The sequence below is a fragment of the Micropterus salmoides genome, unplaced genomic scaffold (assembly GCF_014851395.1).
Source record: "Micropterus salmoides isolate LMB-PRFRI ecotype aquatic unplaced genomic scaffold, ASM1485139v1 Ms_hic_scaffold_1426, whole genome shotgun sequence".
NCBI classification, from domain to species: domain Eukaryota; kingdom Metazoa; phylum Chordata; class Actinopteri; order Centrarchiformes; family Centrarchidae; genus Micropterus; species Micropterus salmoides.
In genome coordinates this window covers 1-8,889 of record NW_024040515.1, presented here as the reverse complement: position 1 = coordinate 8,889, position 8,889 = coordinate 1, and the positions used below count along the sequence as shown (strand labels likewise).

Here is an 8,889-nt window from a genome sequence, read left to right as displayed (position 1 = left end):
TAACAAGATCATCCTTATTTAATCTCACAGCATCACAAAGTTCATCAACACTTAGCAATAATTTTGTTAGCAGCTTGTTAATAGTTAATTTCAGGTAACAACAGTTCAATCAATAATCAAACCGTAAACTATCAGTTATGTACCACTGATTATCACTTTATCAGCTTATCAGTCATACATCAGTTATTATCGACACAAACTGGTCAAAGCTTTTTATGAAGCTTCACTTTTCAAAGTGAAATTTATTTAAATCAGGTCTTTGTTTTATTGTTTTATGTCAGTTCATCATTAACTTATCATTTTTGACAGTGAGTAACCTCAGACTGTAACCACAGTTCTCTGAATCCATCGTTGTTTTTAACTCTTCGGTCAGACGGCCGTGAACTGTCCGGCGATGCCGTCGTAGCCATGGAAACCACACTTCTTGCCAGCGACTCTGCAACCGAAGGTCAGAGCGTCCTGCAAACTTCCACCTACAGACAGAAAGCAGAAACATTACGTTCAGACTGCAGGTCGACGCCCGAGAAGAGATCTGCAGGGTCTGATCTGAGGGCAGTGAACTCGCCACGACTGAGGGTTTAATATGAAACTACATCAGCAGTCTGTTCACTTTCTTCATCAAGAAAAGCCGTGACAGGGACAGACAGACACTAACTGGTGTCTAAATTATTTAAGAAGAATCAGATATCTTCAGTTATTAACCAAAACACCAAGAAACTCTTATTAAAAAAATCTAAATGTGTTGACTTTAAATGTCTAAAATCATATCCAGCCATGTTAAAGTTTCGTTTCAGTGGTCAGGATCAGTCCTCACATGATTTGTTTTTTTGTTTTTGCCTTTATGTGATAGAGAGACCGGTATATTTTATATATATTTCTGTATTGATGAATCCTAATGACACCTATGTACATATCTTTGCTTTGTTTTTTAAATGCTGTTACACGTAATGTTAACCAAAACTTTCACATAAGATGACTGGAGTCACAGGAAAGGGCAGACCTCAGCTGTTCTTGGTTCTACTTCATTTTATTTAGGTGGTTGCAGAATCCTGCTCATCCTCTCACCTCATGCTGCACTCACTCAGAATAAGTAGTTGATCTTAGACCAGCACAGCTTCCATAATCCGATCTCACCCAGGTGTATATGAGAAATGTATTTGTTTTGTTATGTAATGTAGCTGTAAATAAACCTAAAAAGGCCCAAAACTTTCACTGGTTCACATGGACTCTGTGTTCTGCTACAGTAACTCAGAGGCATGCATGAACCCGAGTTCATAAAAAAAACATCTTAGGTTAACAAGGTTAACAGATGTTCCTAAAACAAACCCCGGGCTACATTCACTGTGGGGGAAACAACCGAGGACGTCCATCAGCTGGAAAGGCCGGGGTAACGCAAAGGGTTTGTAGAAGGCGGAGGAGGGAAAGCTGTGACTGAGTTTACATCATTCATCACGTAGGGTTAAACTCCTGGTCTCTTGATTTGCTGCCAAAACTTTGGTGGGAAATCCAAATCCAGCATCACCTACTAGACTCGGGGCCTGATTTACTAACATCCCGAATAAAGAGCACTAAATTGCGTGTGCATTCTAAAATATTGCACGTGCAATTTTAGTACCTGCTATGGGTGATTTACTAAAAATTATTGCATAGATGGCAACAGGAGCAAACACAATGGAGGCAGCAGTATTTAAATGAGCCATTCAAATACACACATTAGAAAAACAAAGCTAATTTCAATAATAATTACAACAATTACATTACTTTAGAAATATAGTATGTTAATATGTGTGACTTGTTAAGTATGTTAGCAAGACAGTCCAGATTGGTGAAACCAGGCTACATCAAATGTTCAGGGGGCGTGCTCAATAAACGTCCCAGACACAGTGCTAAAATAAAAAAAATTGAAAAAGGTGATTTCAGGAACAAATGTTGAGAGAAAGAAAAAGAAGGAGCAATAAGAAATAAGAGACAAAAGAAACCACTAAGTTTGTGAATCTACAGAATTTTATCATCATCATCTGATCCCACAGACCGTCCAACAAGACAGACCGTCCTCCAACTTACAGCTAAACAGTCTTTTTGTGTGCTTAATGAACTGAACCACATTTGTTTTTGTGCTTTATGAAATGAAATGGCCCTAATTTTTGTTATAAAAACAAAACTTAACATGTTAGATAAGAGCCCTGCCTCGAAGACATCTACACGCCAGACCTTATTATAGTCATAGCACCACCTACCGGCAACAGGAATGACATGTTTGAACAAGTAAATGTAAATGCTCTGTATTTGTATAGCCAAGAGCTTTTACACATTCACCATTCACTCACATTCATTCACTGAGCCTAAGTGCTCAAACAGAAACTAACATTCACTCACATTCATACACTGGGCCAATTCGCGGTTCAGTATCTTGGCCAAGGACACTTCGACATGCAGCCTGGGGGAGCCGGGATTGAACCGCCGACCTTCCGATAAACGGGCCGCCCCCAAGTTAATCTGATCCATCTCAAAGAACTTGACAATGTTGTACTGCTGGGCTAGTGAGGTTTTGTCGAAGCTTACAATTGCATCAAGATATCTTCTGTTATGAACTGGAGCAACATAAATAAAATTGGATTGGACAGGTCTCACAGTTGGACAGTTATGTCTTACCATTTGACAGCGTGTAGATGACGGCGGAGTTGAAAGTGTCTCCGGCTCCGAGAGTATCGACGAGAGTTTCAGGAGGAAAAGCATCTGAATGAACAACCAAACCGTCTGGACCCAAAGCATCTGCTCCTTTTTCTCCCCAGGCACATACCAGGACAGCCCTGAGAGAGAGACAGGTCAAAGAGAGAGAGACAGGTGAGAGAGAGAGAGAGAGACAGGTCACAGAAAGAGAGACAAGTTACAGAGAGAGAGAGGAGAGAGAGACAGGTCACAGAAAGAGAGACAAGTTACAGAGAGAGAGAGGGAGAGAGAGACAGGTCACAGAAAGAGAGACAAGTTACAGAGAGAGAGAGGGAGACAGGTCACAGAAAGAGAGACAAGTTACAGAGAGAGAGAGGGAGACAGGTCACAGAAAGAGAGACAAGTTACAGAGAGAGAGAGGGAGACAGGTCACAGAAAGAGAGACAAGTTACAGAGAGAGAGAGGGAGACAGGTCACAGAAAGAGAGACAAGTTACAGAGAGAGAGAGGGAGACAGGTCACAGAAAGAGAGACAAGTTACAGAGAGAGAGAGAGACAGGTCACAGAAAGAGAGACAAGTTACAGAGAGAGAGAGGGAGACAGGTCACAGAAAGAGAGACAAGTTACAGAGAGAGAGAGGAGACAGGTCACAGAAAGAGAGACAAGTTACAGAGAGAGAGGGAGACAGGTCACAGAAAGAGAGACAAGTTACAGAGAGAGAGAGAGACAGGTCACAGAGAGAGAGACAGGTGAGAGAGAGGGAGAGAGAGAGACAGGTCACAGAAAGAGAGACAGGTGAGAGAGGTTTAACAATACCTTTATTTATACATTTTTACTTCAAAATTATGAACAAAGTAACCATCACCATAAAACCATTTGTACTCTTATAATAAAACTCCTTTTTTAAAACTTCAAAACAAATTGATCCTCATGCAACTTACATAACACTTCATCAACACACCATATCTCACAAAACCCAAATAAATTATTTGTCAACCTATAATACGCAAATTCAATCTTAAGCCTCCCCGCTACAAGCCGCTTGCACATCTCTTCAGGATCTACAGTTGCCAATTTTAGACCTTTATTTTTCCGTGTTTTCCACACTGCCAGTTTAGCCGTTCCAATTAGGTAATTTAAAAGACACATTTTTTTCCTTTTTGAAAATGAATATTTGATTCCTCCAATAAACACCCTATCCGAAAACTCCTCCTCAAATTTCCTAAACCAGCTCCCAAGCAATTTAAAAATACCATTTAATCTCTCACACTTTAAAAACAAATGCTCCAAATCCTCTTTTTCCCCACAGAATCGACATTCCCCCTTTACCGCTGTGTTCAGGTGTGCCACATGTCCGTCTGTTGCTATCGCCCCATAAATAATCCTCCACTGTAGATCGCCGGAGCGCTTCTCTACAGGAGGCTTATATAGGGCCCTCCACCTGTCTCTTATCAGGAAGTCTGGCCTCAACAAATCTGGCCACTTCGAAGCCTTCTGTTTTCTAAAAGAGTCCTGATGAATGGCCTTTACTGTAATGTTGTACATTTCCTTCTTTGACATGCTTTTAAAGGAACAAAACTGAGGATTCCCAAAGGATAGAACGGTGTCGACCACTTCTTCTTCATCATCCTCCTTCACTGCTGGAGAAATAACCAGTTCTGGAAATTGCACATTATCCCCCATGTCCTGGTTATTCTCATGTCTTTTTGTGCAATAAAACTTCTGTACCCACTTGGTAATGCGTTGTTTATTTCTTCCTTTAGTTTTGACACCAGACGTGAAGATCTCAATCCTGTTGCTTTGTGAAGTTCATCAATCGGTTTCCATCCTTCGTCATTCAATAAATGATCCAGCTTAACAATTCCATTCCTTAATAGACATTGTCGTACAGTCACAGAAGACAATATTCTGGTTTGAATCAATGGATTAAAAAAAGTGGTTCCTCTGGTGCCCAAAGTTCTAGATTGTCCATATTCCGTTCTGCTCTTATAACAGTTCTCCATGTTTGCAACATAGCCCTGTAAAACACAGTGAGCTCAGACAAGTTCATTTCTTCAAGCTTCATTAAAAAGAGTTGTTTATCCAGTCCAAAGCCACCAACTCTCCTCATGATCGCACTTGCAGTCTTTCCCCAAAGCACATCTTTGTCATACAGAAATTTCTGTGCCGCTTGTATCCTGAAACCACGGACTCTGTTTCTCACATCCACTAGTCCTTGGCCGCCTTCTTGCACTGGTAGGTATAACACGGCAGCCCGCAACCAATGTTGTCCATCCCAGAAGAAATTCACTATTTCCCTTTGTATACTGGAGATCAGTTCCTCTGGTGGCTCCATGACCATAGTCCTGTGCCACAGAATAGAAGCAGCCAGATTGTTTACTACCAGCACCCTTCCTCGATATGACAATTGTGGTAATAGCCATCGCCACTTCGACAATCGGGCAGACACCTTCTCTAACAAACCCTCCCAGTTTTTCTTCTGAAATTGATCATTTCCTAAAAAAACTCCTAAAATCTTTAGTCCATCTTTCTTCCATTGCAACCTTCCTGGAAGTTGTGGAAAATTTTCCAAATTGCCAATCATAAAACCTTCACTTTTTGTCCAATTGACCTTAGCAGAGGAGGCTTTTTCATACAATTCAATAGTTTTTGTTAAAATTTCAATATCTTCTTTTTCTTTAATAAAAACTGTAATATCATCTGCATAGGCTGATAAAACCACCTTAGAATGACCGTTGCCATGAGGAATTAGAATTCCATTTAAATTCTTCCTCAACCTACATAATAGAGTTTCGATAATTAGGCTATAGTTGTCCAGAAATTGGACAGCCTTGCCTGATGCCTCTTGTCACGGGTATTGGAGCACTTAAACCACCCCCTACTTTCACCATCACATAAACATTCGAGTACAACAACTTAATATATGAAATAAAAACATCACCAAATCCATAACCCTTTAACACTTTAAAAAGATAATCATGATCAACACGATCAAACGCCTTTTCTTGGTCCAATGACAACACTCCTAAATCATTCTTAATTTTCTGATTAAATTCAATTATATCTCTCACTAAAAAAGGCTATCTATTATAGATCTCTTAGGAATGCAATATGTTTGGTCATTTTTGATCAACAAATCCAGACAGTGCTTGAGTCTATTTGCTAAACACTTCGAAACAATCTTATAGTCCAGACACAACAGTGATACCGGTCTCCAGTTTTTTAGCAGTCCAAGGTCTCCTTTCTTTGGAAGCAATGACAAAACTGCTCGACGACAACTTATCGGAAGTGCATTATTTTTTATGCATTCTAAAATAACTTCATATAAATCTGGTCCTATTAGGTCCCAGAAATGTTGATAAAACTCCACCAGTAATCCATCAATCCCCGGCGATCTGCCGTTAGATAGTTGCCTCATCGCCTCTGTAACCTCATGAAAAGTTATTACATCATCCAGCTCTTTTTTCTTTTCTTCTTCCAGCTGAGGTAAGTCCTTAAGCAAGTCTTTAGTGCAGTCAATGTCACAACTCTCAGCTGTATATAATAGTTTATAAAAGTCTCCAGCCAATCTTCTCATTTCTGTAGGATCTGATGTCACGGATCCATCCGAACGACGAAGATGGCACATCATCTTTTGTTGGACATGTTTCCTTTCCAGGTTAAAAAAGAAAGCACTTGGAGCATCCATTTCTTTTACAGAACAGTATCTTGATCTCACCAATGCTCCTTTTGCTTGCTCATGTAGAAGAGAGCTTAGCTCTTGTCTTTTCTTATTTAACCCATGACACTGTACAGCTTCATTATTATTTACAGCTTGTCTTTCAATGAACTCAATGTCACTTTGTAAAGCTTTCACTGTTGCTTTCAGTATAATTGATGAGTGGAAAGCATAGTTTTGACAAAACATTTTTATATTTGTCTTGCCCACATCCCACCATTGACTTAGGTTTTCAAAAGAACTTTTCTTCAATTTCCAAATATCCCAGAACACTTTAAACTTTTCACAAAAAGAGACATCCTGTAATAACTTAATATTAAAAATCCAGTAATAATTAGATCTGCATGTTTTTTCCAAATTAACATCTAATATGACCATATGATGGTCTGAAAAACCATTAGGTCTAATAAAAGTATTCATCACCTTGTTGTTCCATGTCTTTTTTAGATAAAACCTATCCAATCTCGCTCCACTAATTCTATTATCAACCACTCTTAGCCACGTATACTGCTTTACTCCTTCATTCCTCGTTCTCCATACATCTGTTAACTGAAATTCATTTATAACTTTTTTTAATACATCCCTAGACTTACTATGAGGCTCTTCTCCATTCCTATCAACAACAAAGTCTATTGTACAATTCCAATCACCTCCAAGTATTAGACAAACATTATCATCATATTTTTTTAGCACTTTCCTTAACTCCATAAAAAATATCAGCCTCTCTGGACCATTATTAGGAGCATAAACATTAACAAATAAAGACTCTATTCCATTATACTCAATTTGTGTTAGAAGTAATCTTCCTTTCACAATTTCTTCTATCTTTACAATACTCACACTTTTAGAAAATAAAATAGCTACCCCCGCACTATTTCTTGTGTCATGACTCAAGGCAAATTTTCCTTTCCACCACAACCCCCATTCGACCTCATTATCAGTGTCTGTATGCGTTTCTTGTAAAAAACAAACATTAACCTTTTCGATTCTTAAAAACTCAGAAATCTTTGCTAATTTATTCTTGTCCCTACCCCCATTAATATTTAATGAACCCACTCTCCACACATCCATATAGAGAATTAAGAAAAAGACAGAAACTGAAAAAAAGAGCAGAGAGTAAAGAACACCACTTGTGATTTATTCATATCTAAGCTGTTTTTAAACTTTCGCTTTCCTTCTCCTCAACTTCGTTACCATCTTTTTCAGCCTGAATCTTTTCTTTTTATCCAAAACTTCATAGCTCACTGTTTTTTGCAGAAACAACACTGATATTATAAATTTGTCCACATCTGGAAAAAATCTTCTACTTCTACAATTTTACCGAATGTTGTATCCAGAAAGTCATTAATTTCCTCTAAAGGGTACATGTCTTCAATCACTTGTGACCCAATTTCTGAAAACTCAGAAAGAGCATCTTCATCTCTCATTTCTGCATCACCAATATTCTCACTTCCAACACCATTTCCTCCACTACTTGCAACAGTTTCCCTATCTTCACTCATTACTTTGTTTCCCACCATTCCTGTTGTTTCATTATTCACAATCCCACTTTCCTCAGTTTGGTTGTCATTTTCTTCATTTAATTCAACAGCTTCCTCAGCTCCCTGAGGCTCATCTTCCTCTACTACAACAATAGCTTCCTCAGCTCCCTGAGGCTCATCCTCTTCCTCCTCTACAGACTGCACGTTCTCAGGATCTTTCACAGGACCAACGGCCTCATCAGCTTGAGCTTTATGTGGGCATGCTAAACGCTTATGCCCAACGTCTCCACACTCAAAACATTTCATATTCCCAGTGTTTGCATAAACCATGTACGCTCTTCCTTCATGCCAAACTTTAAAAGACACGTCTAACGCCTGTTCATTCAGGAACATAAAAACCTGTCTTCTAAACGACATTACGTGCTTTAGCGCTTCATTTCTACATCCAAGAGGAACGGTTTTAATTGCGCTAGCTAACTTACCATATCGCAAAAGCTCTCGTTCTATCTCATTACTCTGGATGAAAGGCGGCACGTTTGACACAGTCACCTTAATAGTTGGAGCAACCAGCGGCAAAACAGTAACAAAGTCTCCACTTCCCACTATTCCGCTGCTTATAAGATGATTCACGTGGTTCTCTTCTTTTAAAAACACAACCACCGCTTTATTCATTCGCGAGGCAGATGAAATGTTTTCATAGCCGATCTCCTGTCCAACTGCAAGTAGCACTTCCTCCACATTCACCCCGTTCGCCGTCACACCTGACTCCATGGCGGATGGAGACAGGTGGCGTAAGGGACGCCATCCCGCTCCCTAACTAATCCTCAAAATACTCTTATCACAACAAAAAAGTTTACTCAGGAAACTTGAAACAAAAATTTAGAAAAGTTTGAAACAAGCACACGCTCACCCTCACCTCGTGTGAACCCTCACACGCACCCAAACACTCCCAGCATGCACCGAGAGAGAGAGAGAGAGAGAGAGAGAGAGAGAGAGAGAGAGAGAGAGAGAGAGAGAGAGA

At 39.6% G+C, this 8,889-nt stretch overlaps 1 long non-coding RNA gene across 1 annotated transcript; it reads right to left on the bottom strand.

Annotated features, from left to right (window-relative positions):
• Positions 1–2,853, bottom strand: LOC119903264. The gene is made up of 2 exons (XR_005444472.1): positions 2,653–2,853; positions 1–473 (listed from the first exon to the last, which is right to left on the bottom strand). It is a non-coding gene; the product is annotated as an uncharacterized LOC119903264 (long non-coding RNA).
• Positions 2,854–8,889: the final 6,036 nt, after the last annotated feature.